Source organism: Schistocerca cancellata, chromosome 7 (genome assembly GCF_023864275.1).
Source record: "Schistocerca cancellata isolate TAMUIC-IGC-003103 chromosome 7, iqSchCanc2.1, whole genome shotgun sequence".
NCBI classification, from domain to species: domain Eukaryota; kingdom Metazoa; phylum Arthropoda; class Insecta; order Orthoptera; family Acrididae; genus Schistocerca; species Schistocerca cancellata.
In genome coordinates this window covers 356,503,157-356,530,571 of record NC_064632.1, presented here as the reverse complement: position 1 = coordinate 356,530,571, position 27,415 = coordinate 356,503,157, and the positions used below count along the sequence as shown (strand labels likewise).

At 45.5% G+C, this 27,415-nt stretch overlaps 1 long non-coding RNA gene across 1 annotated transcript in view; it reads right to left on the bottom strand.

The window, feature by feature from the left end:
• The window catches only part of LOC126092079 (uncharacterized), a 588,364-nt gene that overhangs the window by 98,607 nt on the left and 462,342 nt on the right, over positions 1 to 27,415 (bottom strand). The window contains exon 2 of the long non-coding RNA XR_007521299.1: positions 25,916 to 25,981. This is a non-coding gene — a long non-coding RNA (uncharacterized LOC126092079). The remainder of the gene's footprint in view (positions 1 to 25,915; positions 25,982 to 27,415) is intronic.

The following is a 27,415-nucleotide window of genomic DNA, read 5'->3' as shown; positions in this document are numbered from 1 at the left end:
TTCGAACCTGCGACCGTAGCAGTCCCGCGGTTCCGGACTGCAGCGCCAGAACCGCACGGCCACCGCGGCCGGCCCTCGATAATTGTCCTCCCTCGGTAGCTGAGTGGTCAGCACGACAGAATGTCAACCCTAAGGGTATGTACTTCTGTCTGGGTGTCGCGAGGGAACAGAGCGAGGGCTTAACGCGATCATTGTTCTCGGAAACCATGTAGACATTTTAATTTTTTTAATTACATATTTTGACAAGTTTTGGTGGCTAACAGTAGTAAGTAAAGCATCCTTTCGTAAGAGTGTGGTGATTTCAGGTGTCATATTGAGAAATACGAATGACAATAAGCAGACACCGGCAGTGAAGGCTGATACGCCAAATAGAAGAAAGTGAGCGCACTCTAGCAAACAGTAACGAATGCTTTACATTGAGGAGTCAAACGTAAACGTGTATAATGTTCTTCACCTTCCTCTTTTCCCACTACTCAGGACGGTCATAATCCATTTCTTAGCAGTACGTCAGTGGGTTTGGAAACTAATACTTAATTCACCGCTTTTATAGTTGGTTGAAGACTACGTCACGCACCTCACTCCATTTACCTATACAGGATGTCCCAGAAATGTTGCAACAAACTGAGAGGGGTTGTACAGGGCGTCTTGAGGAACAAATCGAGCATAGGAGCCCGTGTGCGGGTGACGTCGTACAACGCTGCTACAGGACGTCGAAATTACAGGTGCTGGCTCCTGCTACTAAACCACCCCATCGACACCAAACGTGACTTTGTACGCTGACATTGTGGATATTTTCTGCTTATCTGACGTCGCAATTTTTCTGTGCTGCCTCACATTTTTAATTTTCTGAAGTAAATGGAGCACTGTACTTCACAGCATCCAAATTAGGGATGCTGTCATTCTACAAAACAACCGATGTCCAAGGACGACAGCGAGAAAATAACGTGCAGACCAGGTAGGGGCAAGTGTTGCACACTCCATGTACTCACGTACCATCTAACAAGCTACACCGAACAGATACGTCACTGTCTCAGAAGTGCTGTACCGATTCTTGTGTGCTTGGTTCAACTTTCTAACGATCGGCGTTGTTTTTTAAAATAGCACTGCTGGCTTTTTCCATTTGCTACAGTAATTCAGTACACCAAAACAATGGAAATTTTATGAAGAAACATTACTCGTTTTAAAAAAAAGTGTTATTTAAAAATCGAAAATGGTAAATTGATATCCGCCTTTTTACCCCGTTATTAGCAAAAAATGAAAAAATCTGTTATAACGGAGACCGAAAAAATACCGAAATATGCTTGCTATTCATTACTAAAATACCGGCATCGGTTTTAACCGATTGGTTTTTTCCATCCGTAGACCAATGACGACACCAGAATACGTGTGTGGCACCACGTCGTCTTTTCAATCGTAACGGACGTATCCGTATGAGGAGGCTCTGAGAAGTCCAACAACGCCAGATTGCATTCCTCGTCGTCATACGAGCCCAGCATCTACATAGCATGGTGATGGTGGCGCGAAGTGCCACTGCGTGCAGAAGACGATCGCTTCTGATTTGCGTAGCTGGTATTTCGGACAGCAGCCTTTACATTTTCTTCGAGACCCCTGCGACATTATCTTTCACTAAGGTAGCGCAAGACTTCATATTTCCCGTGCTGTTATGACATTCCCCCATACAGAAGGCGGTCGACTATAGCCCGAACCAGCACGTACTCCAGACCACTCACCCGTTGAAAAATATCTTGATGAACTCTGGCATAGAGTTGAAAGAGCGTGGAATGACGTACTTGTATCTGTCATCCAAGCTCAGTTCGACTCGACGCCCAGCTGGGTTAGAGCTGCCAGAGTTGGCAACTCTGTGTACTAAATTTCTCGCCCTACATGTACAAATTTAATCATGTATTTTTTCGCTATACTGTACAAGCACAATAAATAAAAATTTCTTATTTGTTAACTTTCCGTTTGTTTCAGTTTAATAGCCAGCGTCATACAAGGTCCAGTTTCATTAATGTGACCGCCCGTCAAAGGCTTGAATAACCACCTTTTACAGCGCGGACATGCAGGAAGAGGGTCAATAAAGTTCTGGAAGGCATCGACACGGATGTGGAGTTGTGCCGTTGCCGTTTCCGTTGTCACGACTGGACTTCAGTCCATGTATTCTGAAGGGCCGGTGGACTTTGCCTAATGCCTTCTGTCTGACTTTTGGGTTTGTTACCATGATGGGTTTGTTTGTGCATGTACAGTTGTAGGTGTGTTGTGTGAGGGGACCATGATTTATACCTTAAAGTGGGATATTGTGTTTTTAGGAGGTTTGTAGTTGTAGAATGGGTCTGAGCCCAGTGATTATATCAGTTGGTAAGGTGATATTTCGGCATTTTCGTAAAATGTTTGCGTTCTCAACTGTATTATAGATGATACAGCGGGCATGTTTGTGTCTCTGTGTATAGTGGCGTTTGAGACGAACCATGGCGCGTCTGTAATGATGCGAAGTGCTTTGTTCTGAATGACATGCAATTTTCGTATGTGGGTGTCAGCAGCCATACCCCAGATCTCGCAGCTATAGAGCAGAGCTGGAAGGACCACCATCTTCCATATTTTTAGCTTTGTTTGGGTGGTCAGCCCGTTTCCTTCCAGGAGCGGGTAAAACTGGAGAAGTCGTTCTGAGCCTTTGTTGCTCGCGTCTGTGATGTGCTCGCTCCAGAGGAGTTTGCTGTCAAACTTTAGCCCTAGGTATTTGATGGTGCTACACCAGGGAAGGTCGTTGTCTTCAATCGTGATCTACCGATTTGGTGGCCGTCTTTTGGTTGTAAAAATGATGGCGTTGCATTTCGTAGCATTAGATTTTAATTTTCCAAAGATTGCACCATTGCGTAATTTCGTCGAGGTGCCTTTGGAGATTGTATACTATGTAATTTAGGTCAGAGTGACTGGCGTATACGGCCGTGTCGTCCGCAAAGACAGCTAATTGCGTGTTGTCCCTTTGGGGTATATCACTGGTGTAAATGCTGTAGAGGACTGGGCCGAGTACGGAACCTTGGGGCACGCCTGCCTCTATGGATTTGAGGTTGCTCTTATGTCTTTCCAGGTTTACGTAGAACTTCCTATCGCTTAGGAAGGACGCCAGTATTTTAACAATGTGGTGCGGGCAGCCATAGTTGTGTATTTTGTATAACAAGCCGTAGTGCCATACGCGGTCGAAGGCCTTTTCTATATCTAGAAATACGGCCCCCGTACTTTGGCCTTCGGCTCGTGCTTTGCCAATCTACTCGACCACGGAGTTGTGCCACTGCATTGCCGTGGCCAGCTGCGCAGGGTTTCTCGGCTGAGAATCCACGGCGCGAACACCTCGATGGAGATGGTCCCACAGATTCTGTATTGGATTTAAATCTGAAGAGTTCGGCTGGCCAGGAGAGTACGGTAAACTCATCCTGACTGTCTTCGAACCATGCGCTTACACACTGGGAGCCCTATGACACTTTCCATTGTCCTGCTGGTAGACGCCATTCTGCCGAGGAAAACAAACTGCACGTAGGGGCGGACTTGGTCCGAGCGATAGACGTATATTTGATCCCTTGTGCCTTCCAGAATGACGAGATCACCCAAAGAATGTCACCTGACTGCAACGTTCCCTCCTCTGGATTGTTGCAGAGCCGTAGACGCCAACGGTAATCTGACCGATGGAGCATAAAGCGTGATTCATCTATAAAGCCCACCTGTCGCCACTCAGCGGACGGTAGTTGCGATACTGGCGTGCAAATCCCAGCCTTCGTCGAACGATGAACAGCAGCATGGGTGCACGAAGCAGGTGCCTGGTACTGAGATCAATGGGCAGCACGGTTCGCTGAACGGTCATTGAGAACACACTGTTGGTAGCCCCTTGGTTCGTCTAGGAAGTCAGTTGCTCAACAGTTGCACGTCTGTTCAGCCGTACCCATCTCCGCAGCCGTCATTCACCCCTGTCATCTACGGCCCGTCGTGTACCACAGTTGCCGCGGCACAGGTTTTGGATAACGCCATTTTGCCATTCACAATGTACTTTACTCACAGTGGCACGCGAACAAAGCTAACCGTTTCGGATATGCTTCCACTCTTGGCCCGAAAGTCAAAGATCATGTCAGTTGAATTGTTCCGTTTCCGCATTACGTCAACGACTGCACTGTTTCACCCATCCCCCGACACGCTTCATATACCCTCCACTGTTAATACTGTCACGTGTTGTCTGTGAGTGTTTATTGCACGGTGACGTCTAACATACACGGTGGTCACATTAATGTGACTGGATCGTGTGTAGCCGGCCGGTGTGGCCGAGCGGTTCTAGGTGCTTCAGTCTGGAACCGCGCGACCGCTACGGTCGCAGGTTCGAATCCTGCCTCGGGCATGGATGCGTGTGATGTCCTTAGGTTAGTTAGGTTTAAATAGTTCTAAGTTCTAGGAGACTGATGACCTCAGATGTTAAGTCCCATAGTGCTCAGAGCCATTTGAAACATTTTTGATCGTGTGTATCAATCTGCACCAGCACGAAACCTCAAACATTTGCAAAGCAAGTGCGAGTTCCCAGAATGAGATTTTCACTCTGCAGCGGAGTGTGCGCTGATATGAAACTTCCTGGCAGATTACAACTGTGTGCCGGACTGAGACTCGAACTCGGGACCTTTGCCTTTCGAGGGCAAGTGCTCTACCAACTGAGCTGCCCAAGCACGACTCACGCCCCGTCCTCACAGCTTCACTTCTGCCAGTACCTCGTCTCCTACCTTCCAAACTTTACAGAAGCTCTGCTGCGAACCTTGTAGAAGTAGCACTCCTGAAAGAAAGGATATTGCGGAGACATGGCTTAGCCACAACCTGGGGGATATTTCCAGAATGAGATTTTCACTCTGCAGCGGAGTGTGCGCTGATATAAAACTTCATGGCAGATTAAAACTGTGTGCCGGACCGAGACTCGAACTTGGGACCTTTGCCTTTCGCAGGAGAGCTTCTGTAAAGTTTGGAAGGTAAGAGACGAGGTACTGGCAGAAGTAAAGCTGTGAGGACGGGGCGTGAGTCGTGCTTGGGCAGCTCAGTTGGTAGAGCACTTGCCCTCGAAAGGCAAAGGTCCCGAGTACGAGTCTCGGTCCGGCACACAGTTTAAATCTGCCAGGAAGTTTCAAGTGCGAGTTGTTTCAAGCACGTTTGATTGGCGCCAATGTCTTTCAGTAATGTTGCCAAAGAGTGAAGTGGAGATAAAAAAGTGTACTAACAGCTCACACAGAACGCAGAACTCTATGAAGCAGCCGCCAACTGTCACACACTTCACCCATGGATGTATGCGAACGAATCTTTGCCAAAACCTGGCAGAGTGTTTTCTCCGGGAGCAGTAAATGCCTCGTAGACGAGCGCAACCAACATGATAATTACTCGCTAAGGCACCCTGCCTCATTTCCTGCACTCGCTCCGCCCACGGATTAGGGCTCTGAATGGCGCCTCGTTAGGATTTAAATACATTTAGGAATCCTCTTCCCCCGTAGCCCCTCGCCCCATTGCCAAGTTCTTGTTGCGTCTTCAGTGAATTCCACCTCTCTTAGTTCACTGACTACATTTGCATCTTCCCCCATTCAAGACAACTTTATACTGCGTCCGTCTCAGCGACCTGCTTTCTGTGCCGTATTCTCAGGGAACTCATTTTTTAAAAAAGTTTAGAATGGGGGGAACCACTGGTAACGGGTACACATTCACCAACGACAAATTGTTCGTTCACATTCAGCAATTTAAGAAAGTATTCTAATCCGTTCTTCAAATTTTTAACAGTCTGTTTTTTTTACAGTCAATCAGGATTTCGGACCAATTTCCTATTCCCACTTACATACTGAAAGTGAGAACCTCTAACAAATCTTCTGAACGATACTACACCGCTAGAACATACTATACGCAGGGACAAATGCCGACACAACTGTTAAATGCGAATAATTTAGGGAAGGTTTTACCGTGACTGTTATTAATATCGAATGAACGTATTAGTTTATTGTTACCGGTCAGAATTTATTTTCTTTCCTCTAGGCGTTTCATAGCCATCAGGTGGATTTCTATCAATTAATATGATATCTGTGTGTTGTTTGTACGACTTTTGGGACAAAACTTTGAGACATGTACTAATGCAGTGTTCTGTTTCATTTTATGTGGATGTTAACCCAAAAGCACTGCACACAATAAACATACCGGCTGATCAAAAAGTCAGTATAAATTTGAAAACTTAATAAACCACGGAATAATGTAGATAGAGAGGTAAAAATTTACACGCATGCTTGGAATGACATGGGGTTTTATTAGAACAAAAAAAAAAAGTATTGCTAGACGCGTGAAAGATCTCTTGCGCGCGTCTTTTGGTGATGATCGTGTGCTCAGCAGCCACTTTCGCCATGCTTGACCTCCCAGGTCCCCAGACGTCAGTGAGTGCCATTATTGACTTTGGGGTTACCTGAAGTCGCAAGTGTATCGTGATCGACCGACATCTCTAGGGATGCTGAAAGACAACATCCGACGCCAATGCCTCACCATAACTACGGATATGCTTTACAGTGCTGTTCACAACATTATTCCTCGACTACAGCTATTGTTGAGGAATGATGGTGGACATATTGAGCATTTCCTGTAAAGAACATCATCTTTGCTTTGTCTTACTTTGTTATGCTAATTATTGCTATTCTGATCAGATGAAGCGCCATCTGTCGGACATTTTTTGAACGTTTGTATTTTTTTGGTTCTAATAAAACCCCACGTCATTCCAAGCATGTGTGTCAATTTGTACCTCTCTATCTACATTATTGCGTGATTTATTCAGTTTTCAAATTTATACGGACTTTTTGATCACCCGGTACGTTGTATTCATTCAACAGTTTCCGATCAACCATTGCAAAGGAAAATGAATTTAACGGAGTTTTGGCATCCGATACCCTGCTAAAGGCCACTGCTCACAGAGGTACACGAAAGTGTCTTCTTCAGTGGGCCACGTAACACACAAACTGGGCGGTAGTTGACTGGAATCTTTCAAGTGTGGTCCGACGAGCCATGACTTAATCACTTTTCATATTATGCAAGGCACTGAGTGCACAGACGATCTAAACTGGCGTTTAGGTGTCATTTTGTGTGTGTGTGTGTGTGTGTGTGTGTGTATTTTTCGTAAAACGACTTCGACAGACTCGTTCATTTTACCGTGTACACGAACCAGGGTATTCCACTGGTAACATATATAAATGACCTAGTAGATAGTGTCGGAAGTTCCATGCGGCTTTTCGCGGATGATGCTGTAGTATACAGAGAAGTTGCAGCATTTGAAAATTGTAGCGAAATGCAGGAAGATCTGCAGCGGATAGGCACTTGGTGCAGGGAGTGGCAACTGACCCTTAACATAGACAAATGTAATGTATTGCGAATACATAGAAAGAAGGATCCTTTATTGTATGATTATATGATAGCGGAACAAACACTGGTAGCAGTTACTTCTGTAAAATATCTGGGAGTATGCGTGCGGAACGATTTGAAGTGGAATGATCATATAAAATTAATTGTTGGTAAGGCGGGTACCAGGTTGAGATTCATTGGGAGAGTCCTTAGAAAATGTAGTCCATCAACAAAGGAGGTGGCTTACAAAACACTCGTTCGACCTATACTTGAGTATTGCTCATCAGTGTGGGATCCGTACCAGATCGGGTTGACGGAGGAGATAGAGAAGATTCAAAGAAGAGCGGCGCGTTTCGTCACAGGGTTATTTGGTAACCGTGATAGCGTTACGGAGATGTTTAACAAACTCAAGTGGCAGACTCTGCAAAAGAGGCGCTCTGCGTCGCGGTGTAGCTTGCTCGCCAGGTTTCGAGAGGGTGCGTTTCTGGATGAGGTATCGAATATATTGCTTCCCCCTACTTATACCTCCCGAGGAGATCACGAATGTAAAATTAGAGAGATTAGAGCGCGCACAGAGGCTTTCAGACAGTCGTTCTTCCCGCGAACCATACGCGACTGGAACAGGAAAGGGAGGTAATGACAGTGGCATGTAAAGTGCCCTCCGCCACACACCGTTGGGTGGCTTGCGGAGTATAAATGTAGATGTAGATGACGTCTCGGATTTGCTTAAAGATGACGTCAGTATCATCTCATGATATTTCCGTTTACGTCTATTCAGCCACCTTGAAATGAGGTTACACGTGAGACTGTTGATGCACGTCGCTGGCGTTATAATGAAGATAGATTCCGGTGGCGCAGGTACACAGGTTTTCATCACATAAACCACCCTATGCCGAGTTTAGCGCCATCTGACGTTTTTCTTTTTAATTTACTGGCGTTTGGAACGCGCCCATACAATGATCTCAATAGTGGAAAGGCAATTACGACCATACAAACATAAGGACACACGACACCCAGTCCTCGAGTGGAGAAAACCTCGCACCCGTGCCCCTTCGGTTAGCCATCCGCCGCCGGACCTGTCCAATACGCTGAATTGACAAAAGCTATGGGACAGCGATATGCACATCCATTGATGGCGGTAGTATCGGTACACAAGGAATAACAAAGGGCAGTGCACTGGTGGAGGTTTCATTTATTTCGTATTCTGTTGATTCATGCTAATAGATTTCCGACATAATCTTGGCCACAGGACGGCAATTAACAGACTTTGGACGCGTAATAATACTTGGAACCAGACACATGGGAATCGTTCGGGAATTCAATATACCGAGATCCACAGTGTCAAGAGTGTGCCGAGAATACCAAACTCCAGGCATCGTGGGCAACGCAGCGGCCGAGGGCCTTCACTTAACGACCGATGGCAGCGGCGTTAGCGTAGAGTTGTCAGTGCTAACAGACAATTAACACTCCGAGAAATAACCGTAGGGATCAATGTAGGACGTACGACGAACGTACCCATTAGGACAGTGTGGCCAAATTTGGCGTTAATGGGCTATGGCGACGGACGACCGACGCGGGTGCCTTTGCTAACAGCACATCGCCTGCAGCGCCTCTCCTAGATTTCTGACCATATCGGTTGTGTTCTGGCGAAACCACAAGCGCCGGAACGAAGGGAACGGACATTAGTGGACGGCTGTAGACAGGCACTCGCAGAACAGATTGTAGTGATCCGTATCAAGTGCTTATTTGGACTTTGTCTATAGCGGAGATTAATTACTGTTCTCATGAACTCTGACTTTGTTGCCTGTCACATGCGACACCTTTCTGAATACAAGTTAAGTATTGTTCAAATGGCTCTAAGCACTGTGAGATTTAACATTTGGCCGGCCGGAGTGGCCGAGCGGTTCTAGGCACTTCAGTCTGGAACCGCGCGACCACTACGGTCGCAGGTTCGAATCCTGCCTCGGGCATGTATGTGTGAGATGTCCTTAGGTTAGTTAGGTTTAAGTAGTTCTAAGTTCTAGGGGACTGATGACCTCAGAAGTTAAGTCCCATAGTGCTCAGAGTCATTTTGGACCATTTAAGATCTGAGGTCATCAGTCCCCTACACTTAGAACTACTTAAACCTAACTAACATAAGGACATCACACACATCCATGCCCGAGGCAGTATTCGATCCTGCGACCGCAGCAGCAGCGCGGTTCTGGACTGAAGCGCCTAGAACCGTTCGACCGCAGCGGCCGGCGTTAAGTATTGTCATTTTCCTTTATAGAAATAAAACTACTAACGTTGTTTGCTTGAATTGTTGTATAGCATTCCGAGAACGCAGCAGCCTCTAGGAACCCTTTAAGCGACGAGTGGGCAAAATCCGACAGGTTGGACCCTAGATGACTGGAAGACAGTGGCGTGGTCAGATGAGCCCCGATTTCAGTTGGTAAGAGCCGATGGTAGCGTTCGTGTGTGACGCAGAGATCACAAAGCCATGGGCCCACGTTGTCAACAAAGCACCATGCAAGCTGGTTGTGGCTCATAATGGTATGGGCTACGTTTACACGGAATGGACTGGGTTCTCTGCTCCAGCTGAAGACCATTGACTGGAAATAGTCTACTACTTGGAGGCCATTTGCAGTCATTCATGGTTCCCAGACAAAGATGGAATTTTTATGAATGAAATTTCGCCATGGCATCGGGCCGCAGTTGTTCGCGATAGGTTTGAAGAACAGTCTGGACAACTCGAGCGAATGATTTGGCCACCCAGATTGCCCGACGTGAATCGCACCGAACATTCACGGAACGTAATCAAGAGGTCAGTTCGTGCACATAATCCTGCACCGGCAACACAATCGTAATTATGGATGGTTATAGTGGCAGAACGGCAGAGGACTTGTAACGAGTCGTTGAGTCCATGTCACGCCGAGATGCTGCACTACGCCGGACAATAGGAGGTTCGACCCGATATGTTGAGGAATCCCATGACTTTTGTCATCTCTGTATATTGCTCTATCCATTGCGCGCAGGTCCAGAAACAACGGTGATACTGCATCCATGCCCTCTGTAGAACTACGGGCCTGCAGACACAAATTTCAGTTGTGGAAAAAATATAATTAATTGCCACTGTACGTGCAATTAGGCATAAAATTACAAATTTTCAAAGATTTCGAAGAAATCACCGGGGCGAGTACGTATCAAGTAGAAATCTGCCGTCACGATTAATGTCTTTAGGCAAACGTATTTTCAGAGACTGATTAATAATTGAATCCCAGAACGATCTAGTCGTGACCAAGATTTTTCGTGGCAGCATAGTGCATAAAACGTCCATGGGAAACACAGTCTTCGGCTATGATTGATGTGCTGGGCGGCGAAAGGCAAGAGTGGCGACCATACACCTTTCGTGTACTGTGCGTGTAGTATGGCCATTGTAGGCTTTTCCACATTGACATGGTATTCTATTGACTCCAGCCTTTCGCAAATTCTCGTCATCCTTTGCTGAAACCGAGAAGACCTTAAGTTTTTGTAGGTGGTCGGAAAATTACTTTAAATTGGTGCTTCATAAACATTCTTCTTGATTTGTGGAGAAACGCCCTGTATTTAAACAACTTCTCCTCTTCTCTATCTTCTGAGTGGTCACGTTTACTCCTGGTTAGAGCTGATCTAATTTGATGTGACTATTGTCCATTGTCTTTAAACATAGACTGTAGGTGTTGTGTAGCTTCTTTGCAAGGTTTCTTTACCGGACACACCCTGCGCCTTGTGCAACAGCGTACGGAGGACACTCATACTTTGTGAAGGCTGGTGACAGATATTCGTGTGCAAATATTGGTCCGTGCCCTACTGGTACATCCACTTTCCGACTGACTAAGGCGTGTAGAAATGGAAGAGAACCATCTTTTTCCATTTCCATAGTGAAATGGATATTCTCGTGGATAGAACTGAGACGTGAAAATCGTGATAGCTCTTCGTCACCATGGCTGCACTTGCACCTTTCTGGTTCGACGAACATACAGGACTGACTAAATCACTTACCACAGAAAATATCTGACACTTCAGTTCACTCACCTTGAGTGGTAATCTGCGATCTGTAGCAATTACTTGAGAGGCAGTGAACTTTTTAGCCAAGATCGCTTGTAAACAAACTTTATTGTTGATTACCAGTTTTGGTAAGCACGGTTACCATCTTCTAATCTCCATAAAATGTTACTCCATGTTCATTTCCATGAAGCACACAGTAGTGTGTGGATGAGACACGAGCATCTGGCTAGTTACTATGAATAATGTGGTTTTAACCTTGACTTGCCGATGCGTCACACAACTAATTCCTCACATACCTGGCAAGGTTTTAGAAACAGTACTTGCACAGCTGGTATAGAAAACATCTAATAACCTTTTATCAGAACCTGAAGATCGTAATCATGCTTACCGAAACAGGTGATCAACAATAAAGGTTGTTTACAAGCATCTTGGCTAAGACGTTTACCTCCTCCCATGTAACATCTGGGGCTACTTGGAGCAGCAAATGAATCGTCGCAATAAAGATCCTCACAGTACTGTGGCTCTACGGGATTTAAACATCACTGATTGGTGTCAGATGGCTACAGTACACTCCAAATACCTGGTGGTCATCAGTGAGTAGCGTCAGGTGGATGCGGCATACCACAAGTACCTGGTGGCCATCAGTGAGTAGCGTCAGGTGGATGCGGCATACCACAAGTACCTGGTGGCCATCAGTGAGTAGCGTCAGGTGGATGCGGCATACCACAAGTACCTGGTGGCCATCAGTGAGTAGCGTCAGGTGGATGCGGCATACCACAAGTACCTGGTGGCCATCAGTGAGTAGCGTCAGGTGGATGCGGCATACCACAAGTACCTGGTGGCCATCAGTGAGTAGCGTCAGGTGGATGCAGCATACCACAAGTACCTGGTGGCCATCAGTGAGTAGCGTCAGGTTGATGCGGCATACCACAAGTACCTGGTGGCCATCAGTGAGTGGCGTCAGCTGGATACGGCACACCCCAAGTTCCTGGTTGACTGAACTGACGCTCTTATAAAGGTTAGACGTGATGTTACATGATATTTGCGCCAAGTCGGCTGGGGATGAAGAAATTATGAGGGGCGTTCAATGAGTAATGCAACACATTTTTGCCTGAAAGGAAGTTGGTTTTACTCAGGGTCCAGTATATAACATAATTCCCCATTATTTTGGCTACAATACGCTATTTTTCATCCTAATTTTGCGTTCACTGGGTCAGTCTTACTGGGAGGGCCTTATGCCCGCATGGTACCACTCTACTGGTCGACATCGGCGTCAACTTCATCCATACACTGCTTCCGGCGGAGTGCATCCTTCACTGGGCCAACCAGAGTAATTCGGAAGGTGCGAGAGCCTGGCTGTAGAGTGGATGAGGAACGACAGTCAAGTTTAGTGAACTCCTCTAGGGTGCGCAGACTTTTGTGAGGGCTTGCGTTGTCATGGAGAAAGAGAAGTTCGTTTGCATTTTTGTGGCGACGAACGCGCTGAAGTCCGTTATTCAGTATCCTATGGGTAGCACAATACACTTCCGAGTTGATCGCTGCACCGTGAGGGAGGACATCAAACGCTGCAGCTTTGAACTTTTTTTTCTCAGAGGAGATGTGTTGAGGCGCCACTCCATGGATTGCCCTTTTGCTTCCAGTTCGAAGCGTTAAACCCAAGTTTCATCGACTGTGTCGATTTTGGACAAAACTGTCACTATCAGCCTCGTAACGCGCAAGCAATTCCGCACAGACTGTCTTCTGTTAGGCGGCGAAGAAGCCAGAGGGCACACACCTTCGAGTGCCCAGCTGGTGGGCGAGTGCATCAGCACTACCAACAGAGACGTCCAATACAACAGTGAGATATTTTATTGTGACCCGTCGATCGGCACAAATCAGAGTATTCGCACGTTTCAGCATTGTAGAAGTCACAGCGGTGTGCGGCCGTCTGGCACGCGGGATACCGGGAAGGTCTGCGCGAGCTTGTTGCCGTCATCACAGCGCCTCGCCCAACGTCTCACCGTGCTTTTGTTCACTGCCAGGTCCCCGTAGATACTCTGCAAGCGCCTATGAATACCTGCCAGTGACACAAGAAACTCAATGACAGCTCTCTGCTTAGAACGCAACTCCGTTACAAACGCCATTTTAAAGGCCACGTACAGCGCCGCCATCTATCGGAATTTCATGAAACTATAGTGGCTGAAGCAAGGATGTTCCACTATGTCCTAAGGCCGGTATTACACTATCAAATTTCTTTGTCAAAGATTTGATCAAAGATGTGATCAAATATTCTGTCAAATATATTTGACAAAGATCTTTGGCGTAGCGCTAGAAGGGGTATTACACTGTCATCATATTTTTTGTCAAAGTTCAAGATGGCTGACAACAACAACTTCTTATTAACCGCAGCAGTTGCATGTGCCACAATTGAACTATGTGCACGTGTGGAAGAGAAGCAGGGGGAAAAAAGGAAACATACCTGGGTGAAGCCGTGGGTTTTACGACGACACGATAAAAGCATTCAACAAAACTTGTTACATGAGCTTATAGTGGAAGACGTCAAGTCGTACATCAATTACTTAAAAAGGGATGAGCATACATTTCTGTATGTGCTCATTGAAGTGTACCCTCATATCACAAAGCACAATATTCACTTTAGACCTGCTACTTCTGCAGAAGACAGGCTCACTGTAACACTCCGATTCCTTGCTACAGGAGAGGGTTAGGTTAGGTTAGGTTAGGTTAGGTCTCCAATCTTCTTAACCTATTTTTGTATTCAGGGTGCCTCATCAGCTTCATACAGCTCTATTAATTTTGTAGTTGTCGGCACACACCAATTGTATTTACCGGCAATGTTTATAAAAACACTACAGATGACAGAACGCTGCAGAGTTGCTAGCGCTCCATGTGGTAACATGTCACACTGCAGTGAACAGAAGACAAGCGACTTCTTTGATCAAATCTACAGCAAGGCCCTAGATTTGATCAAATATTGGACGACATTTGACAAAGTTCCCTATTACACCATCAAATATCTTTGACAAAGGTTTTTGACAAATAAATTTGATAGTGTAATATCGGCCTAAGACATGCTGCGCTATTTTTAACAGAAATTGACCGAAACTGTGTGATTCACTGTTGCACTTCCGTATATATGCAGCTTGTGGAACGATAGTGATGAGTCTCGTCACAGCAGTGATGTGTCCCATCACAGCAGTTGCGCAGGTGTGATGGCGACGTACAGATACGCACGCTGCGACCGTGAAGGTGCCTTTGAGCGGCCACGGCTGGCCCCAGGAGACTGCACAAAGCCAGCAGGTCCGCTGGGCGACCACCGCGCTGGAACTAATTACTGTTCTGCGTCGCAGCTCTCCGTGGCGAGCGCTACGTCTCAAGCCGCACGCGAAGCATTACTGCTGCAGCATACTCCCTGCTGCTGTGTGTAAAGCACAGTAAACAAGGTCAGGCTAGCAGTTCCGGCTGCACGCTGCAAGGAGTCTGCGATTACCTACTCAGCACTATTATTTGCCTATTCGCAGAGGTCACGAGTGTGTGTGTGTGGGTTTCGATTATCGAGGTCACAGCGTCTAGAGAGCTGTGGCAGTGTTGGTTCTGCAGTACTAGTGGTGTGAAAATCAGTAGTCGCGGTCGAAATCAGCGATTGAGCGCGTTGTCCTCATCCTGGAAAGACTCTCAAGAATAATGGTAATTACAATAACTAGTGAGGAGAGTATTTTTATTAAGAGCATAACTGCATAAGTTCGTACCGTTTCTGTTTTTGCATGTTGGTATTCCGGATGGTACAGTTTTTTGTTTGTACACTACTGGCCATTAAAATTGCTACACCAAGAAGAAATGCACATGATAAACGGGTATTCATTGGACAAATAAATTATACTACAGCTGACATGTGATAACATTTTCACGCAATTTTGGTGCGTAGGTCCTGAGAAATCAGTACCCAGAAAAAGCGCCTCTGGCCATAATAAAGGCCTTGACACGCATGGGCATTGAGTCATACAGAGCTTGAATGGCGCGTACAGGTACAGCTGCCCATGCAGCTTCAACACGATACCACAGTTCATCAAGAGTAGTGACTGGCGTATTGTGACGAGCCAGTTGCTCGGCCACCATTGACCAGACGTTTGCAATTGGGGAGAGATCTAGAGAATGTGCTGGCCAGGGCAGCAGTCGAATATTTTCTGTATCCAGAAAGGCCCGTACAGGACCTGCAACATGCGGTCGTGCATTATCCTGCTGAAATGTAAGGTTTCGCAGGGATCGAATGAAGGGTAGAGCCACGGGTCGTAACACATCTGAAATGTAACATCCACTGTTCATAGTGCCGTCAATGCGGACAAGAGGTGACCGAGACGTCTAACCAATGGCACCCCATACCATCACGCCGGGTGATACGCCAGTATGGCGATGACGAATACATGCTTCCAATATGCGCTCACCGCGATGTCGCCAAACACGGATGCGACCATCATGATGCTGCAAACAGAACCTGGATTCATCCGAAAAAATGAAGTTTTGCCATTCGTGCACCCAGGTTCTTCGTTGAGTACACCATCGCAGGCGCTCCTGTCTCTGATGCAGCGTCGAGGGTAACCGCAGCCATGGGCTCCGAGTTGATAGTCCATGCTACTGCAAACTTCGTCGAACTGTTCGTGCAGATGGTTGTTGTCTTGCAAACGTTCCCATCTGTTCACTCAGGGATCCAGACGTGGTTGCACGATCCGTTACAGCCATGCGGGTAAGTTGCCTGTCATCGCGACTGCTAGTGATACGAGGCCGTTACGGTCCAGCACGGCGTTCCGTATTACCCTCCTGAACCCACCGATTCCATATTCTGCTAACATTCATCGGATCTCGACCAACGCGAGCAGCAATGTCGCGATACGATAAACCGCAATCGCGATAGGCTACAGTCCGACCTTTATTAAAAGTCGGAAACTTGATGTTACGCATTTCTCCTCCTTACCCGGGCATCACAACAACGTTTTACCAGGCAACGCCGGCCAACTGCTGTTTGTGTATGAGAAATCGGTTGGAAATTTCTCTCATGTCAGCATGTTGTAGGTGTCGCCACCGGCACCAACCTCTTGTGAATGCTCTGAAAAGCTAATCATTTGCATATCACAGCATCTTTTTCCTTCGAGAACTGGCAAAAGTGGTGAACTGTGATCATTTCCATGCAATGGCGAAGGCTCAAAAATCGGGTGAGTGGATATCGCATGCTCCAAGCAAAGATCACAAAAATCAGCAGGTGGCCATTGTGCATCTGTGCTTGCTATTCATCAATTGGTCGTGAAAAACACCGTCCATTCCTATCCCGTATCGTTACTGGTAACGAGAAATGAAGTCTTTATGATAACATAAGGAAATTTGTGGGAAGGACTATGGGGCCAAAGTGCTGAGGTCATCGGTCCCTAGGCTTATGCACTACTTAAACTAACTTATGCTAAGGACAACACACACCCATGCCCGAGGAAGGACTCGACGTGGGGTGGGGGGGGGGGGGGAGCGGAGCCGGGAGAGCCGTGACAAGAAGGCCCAAGACCGCGCGGCATATAACGTAAGGAAAAGGAAGGAATGGTAGAGCCCAAACAAGGCAGCAACTCTCCGTACAAAGATCTGGACGCATTCGCAAAAAATAAAGACAGCGATGGTGTCGTGTACTACGAATTGCTTCCCCGAGGTGTAACCATCACTGTAGACAGTTACTGTCAACAGCTGAGACGTCTTGCAAACACAGTCCAAGAACAACGACCAGAAAGTCTGCTTGTAGTGATACTATTCCGCGATAACGCCCGCCCATATTCTGCTACGCTGAAAAAAAGACGATACAGGAGTGGGGTTTCCAAGTCAATCCGCTCACACCTTGTTCAACCTTTCCGCTCTCAATCGAGAAGCTTCCTTTCCGGGTGAAAATGCGCCCGAACATGAGTTCTTCGCCACGTGATTTCTACAGTCGCGGAATCTTTAAAGTTACGCCAGCTCTGGCAGACCGTTGTAAACAGTGAAGGAGAATGTATTACAATTCCATGGTTCGGTTTTCATTTGACTGAACCTCATTTTTGACATATTTCTAATGAGTTTGTAGCCTTTCAGCCCCTTTCAGTTTGATTCGGTTATAGGCACGATTTGTACGCCAACAGACCAGCCAATTCGCGAGGGACTCCGAATATCATTTCGATGCACACAACTGGGCATCAGCGTTGCTTAAAATTATATGAAACTTACTTTGATTCGCGGCGCCACTAGAATGGCAACAGAAGCCAGCAGAATAAGAAAACTTGCCTCAGATGAAGGTACGTGCATTTGAGGTGAGGTTCTTAAAAAGTTATCAATGGATGTAGCAAGCAGGTACTTTGACAACAACAGGCATGCCTGTTTTCATGATTGGCTGTACAATTTTGGCTACTAAGTGCAGTGACTAGAGTTGTAAAACTAGTGTAGGCTACCGCAGACTATCGTAAGTAAATGCAGACTACGACAGTTTTCCTAGTAGCCGTGGTCAGTTAAGACTAACGGCATTACATGTATGTTAGGTGTATTGCATAACTATCAGGCGTTGCCTCCTTTCGATCTCTTTGTTTGCGCATACAATCAGTGTCTTACTAGATTCTCCTAGAAATGGAAGCCCTGAAATGTCTAGAAGTTGGTCGAAGATATATTAAAGGGCTGCGTAACATGTCGAAGAGTTTTGTTCTATGTAGTTATCTTCCAGTCTGTTACTTAAAAATAAAATATATTTACACCAAATTTCAAACTGTCAAAATTAAATTTTGGTTTTATTGGAAAGTAGTTGAATTTGTTACATCAATCATACGCATGCGTTCGTAAAAATGAAAAAAAATTATCATACAACGCTAGGAAACGGAATTTACTTAAAAAAGGTAAGACTGAAGAAACACTGCAAAGCAAAAACGTATCAAACTTCCCTTCAATACCTCGTCAAGCTTATATAGAATATGTTTCTGTTATTTATAAAAAACTTTCACACTTACGAATAACAACAGGAAACGCTTGCCTTTGACCATGAAGAAGAAATTTTTATTGAGTATAAAATAACAACAATAATTATATAGATTTTTTTATGTTGATGCATGCATCGAAAGTAATTACTTAGTTTGCATAAAAGTGCGGAAGTCCCGTGATTAACTAATTTTTATCACTCACAAAATTTAATTTATATTTTGTACTAACATTGAACGATGTGTGGTTGTAATTATGTCGAAAACAAACAAACAAAATATAAGTCGTTGGCTCAGCAGTACGCGCAATCTTACCATTTACTACGTCATTTATATACTCATTTATACCGTAGTTTTGGTAGCCCACAGTGCTAGTAGGGCTATACTTCAGTTAATAATACTAATCTTATTCTCGTATCAATGAAAAATGACGAACAAATATAACTCCAAGATTTTGTTTGTTATTTATAAGCCTAATATCATCGCAGTGATAAAATAGACCTGTGGACCTGCAACTCTGGACAACCAACAACCAAAATATAAATGTATCCATAGAAGGTGTGGGCCTGGGACTATACGTTATTAATGGGACCTCGTAGACAAGCCATTTCAAATTAGCTGTAAATAGCACGATATCGTGTCACCGCAGTAAGCCGAGAAGCCCGCACAGCGTCCTGATAGAGCGTTCACAGTGCAGTAAGTGACCGGAGATGCAATTACCAAAGTTCAGCGGCGCGAAACACGATCCTAGCGCTGCCGGACGAGTTTATCTGTTACTGTCTGACGTCAAAGCACTGAAGGCGGGGGGTAGATAGGGGGTCTGGGTTGTAATTACTCAAGATACAATTACGGCGAGAAATGGGAATGCGTCAGCGGCCTCCTTTTGGACAGGATACACGGAACCATGACAACGATCGAACAAACTGATACGAACAACTCAAGCGTCATGAGTACACAGTTAGTAACCCAACTCCCGTTTTGCATTTGTTTCATCTCGCCGAGTTCGATAGCATTTACAATTCAACCTGAATATGAAAATAACAATTTCACTTCTCATTCTCCGAAAAAGTGTAAATATTCAAATATCAGGCAGTTCCACTTGGGGGCATATCGAGCTCATATTTCAGAGAGAAGGCAGCGAATAAAAATTACCCGCAACTGTTCATCCGTGGAAAAGAAACGAAGAAACTGGAACGCACTGTTTACATACACAAACAATATTTAAATGACGCTTTTCTAGCAGTTAGTCCATCTCCTCCTCGACGTGAAAAACGTTTTTTTTTTTCCTCTCATGCAAAGAATTCTTGAATTAAATGTATATCGGCCAAATGATAAGACCGCAAAGCAAAACTCACTACAAAATATTTTACTAACGTATTACTATCATTCAAATAGTGGCCAGTTTGCCCTATGTGTGTACAAGTATGCACTAAACACCCAAAATGCGTCGTGGAAATAAAATTTGTTTCTGATTTTATGTAGTAATTTTTTATTTTCGTCACGAGGAAGACTGGAGGTACACAATACCGGTATCAGATACCACAAAAGTGCTTGTTAGTTGGTCGATTTGCGGAAGGGGACCAAATAACGAAGTCATCGGTAACATCGGATTGGGGAAGGATGGAGAAGGAAATCGGCTGTGCCCTTTCAAAGGAACTATCCCGGCACTTGCCCGAAACGATTTAGAGAAGTGACGGAAAGCCTAAATCAGAATGGCCGTACGCGAGTTTGAACCGTTTTTCTTCCGAATACGAAATCCAATGTGCTAACCACTGCGCCACCCCGCTCGGTTGCTTCATAGTCCTACAATTAAGGGTGTGTAGTTGAGTGGAGATTCCTCTCTCTTCTCAGAAAATAACATTGGAGATCGAAATAATGAAATAGAATGTTGGTGAATCTTTGCAGCAACAGGACCTATCAGCAATTTTTGCAGTTATTTGATAAAAATTAATGGTACATATTGTTCTTCCTCATACTGTTAATAAAAGATCGAGTTTTGTAACTGTTATTTCTACTCCTCCCGTTTAAGTGCCTGCATTTTCCTCAATTGGATATTACCCATCCTTTCAGTCATGGTATCAGTACCTACCTTCACAACGTTTGCAATTCTGAAACTATACCAGAATTCACTCATCTGCTCTGATATTAGCACACACATACTAGGGGCATTCAATATGCAGTGCAACACTTTTTTTTTCCCCGGCCACTTCCAGTTCAAAAATGTAGAATTTATTGTGGGACATTGTGGAATATTTCCACTCCAGTCCCTATGGTTCCACGAAGTTTTGACAGGTGGCGGCGCTATATGTAGCTTTCAAAATGGCGACTATAACGGAGGTGTGTTCCAAGCAGACAGCTGTCATTGAGTTCCTTTTGGCGGAGAACCAGGGCATCTCAAATATTCATGGGCGCTTACAGAATATCTACAGATACCTAGCAATGAACAAAAGCGCGGCGACTCGTTAGGCGAGGCGTGTGTCGTTTTCGCTACAAAGTCGCGCAGACCTGTCCGACGTCCCACCTGTCAGACGTGCGGACACTCTCATTCGAGGTGGTCAACTGATCAGAATCAAACACCTCGCCGCTCAACTGGACGTCTCTGTTGGTAGTGCTGACACACTTATTCATCAAATGGGGTAGTCAAAGATGTGTGTCAGGGTTCCTTGCACCAACAGAAGACCATAAACAGCAGAAGGACCAAGTCAGCGGAACTGCTTACGCATTACGAGGCTGACTGACAATTTTATCTCCCCTGAAGAAAAAATTGAAACCACATTCACAGCCGGTAAAGTCGTGGTGACGACCGTCTGGGACTCTGAAGGGCTTTTCTGTTTGATGTCCTCCCTCACAGTGCAACGATCAACTCTGAAGCGTATTGTGCTACTGTAAGTAGGCTGTTTAGGTTTTCTTATTAGTAACGCCTCGTACCGCTCTGTATGAAAATCACTAGCTGTGCTGTGTGCAGACTGTGGCTAGTTTGCATTGTTGTCTGCCATTGTAGTGTTGGACGGCTGGATGTTAACAGCGCGTAGCGTTGCGCAGTTGGAGGTGAGCCGCCAGCAGTGGTGGATGTGAGGAGAGAAATGGCGGAATTTTGAAATTTGTAAGACTGGATGTCATGAACTGCTATATATATTATGACTTTTGATGACTATTAAGGCAAATACATTGTTTGTTCTCTATCAAAAACTTTCATTTGCTAACTATGCCTATCAGTAGTTAGTGCCTTCAGTAGTTTGAATCTTTTATTTAGCTGGCAGTAGTGGCGCTCGCTGTATTGCAGTAGTTCGAGTAACGAAGATTTTTGGTGAGGTAAGTGATTTGTGAAAGTTATAGATTAATGTTAGTCAGGGCCATTCTCTTGTAGGGATTTTTGAAACTCAGATTGCGTTGCGCTAAAAATATTGTGTGTCAGTTTAATCACAGTCATGTATAATTGTTCAAAGGGGACGTTTCACAGTGACTGCCACCCCAACTCGCTTATCATATCAGCGGCACTCACACCCCAATTGCGTGATAACACGAAACGAGCTGCCCTCCTTTGCACTTTTTCGATGTCCTCCGTCAACCCTACCTTGTAAGGATCCCACACCGCGCAGCAATATCCCAGCAGAGGACGGACAAAGCACAAGTACATAACAGCGATCTCAGAAAGGTACCAGTTAGTTGAATGTAGTCAATTACAGTCATTGGAAAAGGAATGGACAAAGTGCAGGGACACAGTACTAGAAGTGGCTAAAGAATGTCTTGGAACAGTAGTGTGTAAAAGTAGGATGAAGCAAACAGCTTGGTGGAATGATACAGTCAAGGCAGCCTGTAAAAGGAAAAAGAAGGCGTATCAAAAATGGCTACATACCAGAACCCAGGTAGACAGAGAAAGTTATGTTGAAGAAAGAAACAAAGCCAAACAGACAATTGCAGCATCCAAGAAGAAATCGTGGGAAGACTTTGGAAACAGGTTGGAGACTATGGGTCAAGCTGCTGGAAAACCATTCTGGAGTGTAATTAGCAGTCTTAGAAAGGGAGGTAAGAAGGAAATGACAAGTATTTTGGACAGGTCAGGAAAACTGCTGGTGAATCCTGTGGATGCCTTGGGCAGATGGAGGGAATATTTTGAAGAGTTGCTCAATGTAGGTGAAAATGCGATCAATAATGTTTCAGATTTCGAGGTAGAATGGGATAGGAATGATGATGGAAATAGGATCACATTTGAGGAAGTGGAAAAAATGGTCAATAGGTTACAGTGCAATAAAGCGGCTGGGGTGGATGAAATTAAGTCGGAACTCATCAAATACAGTGGAATGTCAGGTCTTAAATGGCTACACAGGATAATTGAAATGGCCTGGGAGTCGGGACAGGTTCCATCAGACTGGACAAAAGCAGTAATCACACCAATCTTTAAACATGGAAACAGAAAAGATTGTAACAACTACAGAGGTATCTCTTTAATCAGCGTTGTGGGTAAAATCTTCTCAGGTATTGTTGAAAGGAAAGTGCGAGTATTAGTTGAGGACCAATTGGATGAAAATCAGTGTGGGTTTAGGCCTCTTAGAGGTTGTCAGGATCAGATCTTTAGCTTACGGCAAATAATGGAGAAGTGTTATGAGTGGAACAGGGAATTGTATCTACGCTTTATAGATCTAGAAAAGGCATATGACCGGGTTCCTAGGAGGAAGTTATTGTCTGTTCTACAAGATTATGGAATAGGAGGCAAACTTTTGCAAGCAATTAAAGGTCTTTACATGGATAGTCAGGCAGCAGTTAGAGTTGTCGGTAAATTGAGTTCATGGTTCAGAGTAGTTTCAGGGGTAAGACAAAGAAGCAAACTGTCTCCACTGTTGTTCATATTATTTATGGATCATATGTTGAAAACAATAGACTGGCTGGGTGAGATTAAGATATGTGAACACAAAATAAGCAGTCTTGCATATGCGGATGACTTAGTTGTGATGGCAGATTCATTTGAAAGTTTGCAAAGTAATATTTCAGAGCTAGATCAGAAATGTAAGGACTATGGTATGAAGATTAGCATCTCCAAAACGAAAGTAATGTCAGTGGGAAAGAAATATAAACTGATTGAGTGCCAAATAGGAGGAACAAAGTTAGAACAGGTGGACGGTTTCAAGTACTTAGGATGCATATTCTCACAGGATGGCAACATAGTGAAACAACTGGAAGCGAGGTGTAGCAAAGCTAATGCAGTGAGCGCTCAGCTACGATCTACTCTCTTCTGCAAGAAGGAAGTCAGTACCAAGACTAAGTTATCTGTGCACCGTTCAATCTTTCGACCAACTTTGTTGTATGGGAGCGAAAGCTGGGTGGATTCAGGTTACCTTATCAACAAGGTTGAGGTTACGGATATGAAAGTAGCTAGGATGATTGCAGGTACTAGTAGATGGGAACAATGGCAGGAGGGTGTCCAAAATGAGGAAATCAAAGAAAAACTGGGAATGAACTCTATAGATGTAGCAGTCAGGGCGAACAGGCTTAGATGGTGGGGTCATGTTACACGCATGGGAGAAGCAAGGTTACCCAAGAGACTCATGGATTCAGCAGTAGAGGGTAGGAGGAGTCGGGGCAGACCGAGGAGAAGGTACCTGGATTCGGTTAAGAATGATTTTGAAGTAATAGGTTTAAGATCAGAAGAGGCACCAATGTTAGCACTGAATAGGGGATCATGGAGGAACTGTATAAGGGGGGCTATGCTCCAGACTGAACGCTGAAAGGCATAATCAGTCTTAAATGATGATGATGATGATGATGAGGACGGACAAGTGTAATGTAGGGTGTCTCTTTAGTGAGTTTGTCGGATCTTCTAAGTGTTCTGCCACCAAAGCGCAGTCTTTGTTGCGCCTTCCCCACAATATTATCCATGTAGTCTTCCCAATGTAAGTTGCTCGTAATTGTAACTTCTAGGTATTTAGTCCAATTGACAGACCTTAAATTTGGGCGATTTATCGTATACCCAAAATATATCGGATTTCTTTTAGTACCCCTGTGGATGAGCTGGCACTTTTCTTTGTTTAGTGCAAATTTCCACTTTTCGCACCATACAGTAATTCTCTCTAGATCATTTTGTAATTGGAATTGATCGTCTGATGATTTTACTAGACGGTAAATTACAGCGTCATCTGCAAACAATCTAAGGGGGCTGCTCAGATTATCACCTACACATTTATATAAATCAGGAACAGCAGAGGGCCTATGACACTACCTTGTGCAACGTCAGATGTCACTTCTGTTCTAATCGAAGATTTACTGTCTATCACTATGAACTGTGACCTCTCTGAGAGGAAGCCACGAACCCAGTCACACACTGAGACGATACTCGATATGCACGCAATTTGATTAATAGTCGCTTGTGAGGCTCAGATGGTTCAAATAGCTCTGAGCGCTATGGAACTTAACATCTGAGGTCATCAGTCCCCTACAACTTAGAACTACTTCAACCTAACCAACCTAAGGACATCACACACATCCATACCCGAGGCAGGATTCGAACCTGCGATCGTAGCAGCAGGGCGGTTCCAGACTGAAGCGCCTAGAACCGCTCGGCCACCGCGGACGTCTCGCTTGTGAGGAACTGTATGAAAAGCCTTCTGGAAATCTATCTTCTTCGAAGTAGTTCTACTTCTGAAACATGTTTTGAACTTGTAACTAACCGAATGTTCCACGTATGCTAGCTACATAATTTCTGCAAATGTTCGCATCTTGATTTGGTTCACGATAAATAGGGCGTGGGTAGTAAATCCCTCGTTACTTTATACGCGCGCGGATGTTGCCGACTGGAGTTGATATCAAGCATCGTATCACATGATGGCAAGCCCAGTGAAGAGCAATGTTAACGTATTTCGAGGGGCAGTATTGGTACGACACAGGCGAAGCATATTCTTTTGCCGATGTCTGTAGCACGTGAGGATTTGATCCCCAAGTTATGACTTTGAGTTTTCTTAAAATACTTTTCCGTAATACGATCTTCAGTCTGACGCTATAACATAGCTCCTTAAGGTACCTCCACGTGCGGTGCTCTTATTACGAAAAAGATGCCACTGGCCCAGCGAAAACTATCGCCACGACCACAAGCAAAGATTTACAGACTAGATATTTTTCAAGACTACCCTTAAGAAGAATCTCGATCACCATCGAGGGAGGTTCGTTAACCAGTTTCACTAACAATTACCAATAACTGCAGTGCTTTCTGAAATCCCGACCTTGTTCTTTCCGAATCTGAAAGAGAGACTTACGCTTCAGTGAATCATAGGATGTTTTAGAATCGTTGAATTTACAAAGTGGTTTTTTTATAAACTGTTTGATGTCTGAGAATTAGTTTCAGAACTAAAATTTGTTCTGGACAGCTTTATTCATATTGTTCACCACAAATTACAATAGGCTTGTTGCACAACATGACTTACATTAAAATTGCCAGTTCTGTGTTGATGGCAACTTACATCCAATATCGTGAGTGTAGTGATAGTTCAACCTGTGCTCACGTTTTTTATATACGTACGTGTAGCGTCGCCAGCTGCCTATGGGGTTTGTCTACTCACCTCGCGGCACGTGTCCGGGACGCTGCAGTGTGGATCAGTGCGGTCGCCTAGCGCGCCATCCGGAACCTGCAACACCACAGCCAGCTGTCACACACAGTCCTGCGGCTCTTAGCAAGGGGTTTTCCTAATAGTGAAAGAATACGGGACGACCGGACCAGCTCACTATTGGTGAATGTGCTGGAGTCGTGTGGTGGAAGAGTTGGGTACACTAGACTTGTCTGCACTCATGGACTGTGCGGCTGGTCCCGGCGGAGGTTCGAGTCCTCCCTCGGGCATGGGTGTGTGTGTTTGTCCTTAGGATAATTTAAGTTAAGTAGTGTGTAAGCTTAGGGACTGATGACCTTAGCAGTTAAATCCCATAAGAGTTCACACACATTTGAACACTATACTTGTAAGGGTAATCTGTGCATGACGCTCAGCCCACACACCCTCTGTTTTTTTTGTTTATACGTCAGCGTGAGTATACTATCTACCCACCAACACTTACATTATTTGGTCCTCCAAAACTACAAAAAAGTACTTTTTTTGACAAAGAAAAGTACTACGTTCAAGTAACTAAACAATATACACTCCTGGAAATGGAAAAAAGAACACATTGACACCGGTGTGTCAGACCCACCATACTTGCTCCGGACACTGCGAGAGGACTGTACAAGCAATGATCACACGCACGGCACAGCGGACACACCAGGAACCGCGGTGTTGGCCGTCGAATGGCGCTAGCTGCGCAGCATTTGTGCACCGCCGCCGTCAGTGTCAGCCAGTTTGCCGTGGCATACAGAGCTCCATCGCAGTCTTTAACACTGGTAGCATGCCGCGACAGCGTGGACGTGAACCGTATGTGCAGTTGACGGACTTTGAGCGAGGGCGTATAGTGGGCATGCGGGAGGCCGGGTGGACGTACCGCCGAATTGCTCAACACGTGCGGCGTGAGGTCTCCACAGTACATCGATGTTGTCGCCAGTGGTCGGCGGAAGGTGCACGTGCCCGTCGACCTGGGGCCGGACCGCAGCGACGCACGGATGCACGCCAAGACCGTAGGATCCTACGCAGTGCCGTAGGGGACCGCACCGCCACTTCCCAGCAAATTAGGGACACTGTTGCTCCTGGGGTATCGGCGAGGACCATTCGCAACCGTCTCCATGAAGCTGGGCTACGGTCCCGCACACCGTTAGGCCGTCTTCCGCTCACGCTCCAACATCGTGCAGCCCGCCTCCAGTGGTGTCGCGACAGGCGTGAATGGAGGGACGAATGGAGACGTGTCGTCTTCAGCGATGAGAGTCGCTTCTGGTCGTATGCGTGTTTGGCGCCGTGCAGGTGAGCGCCACAATCAGGACTGCATACGACCGAGGCACACAGGGCCAACACCCGGCATCATGGTGTGGGGAGCGATCTCCTACACTGGCCGTACACCACTGGTGATCGTCGAGGGGACACTGAATAGTGCACGGTACATCCAAACCGTCATCGAACCCATCGTTCTACCATTCCTAGACCGGC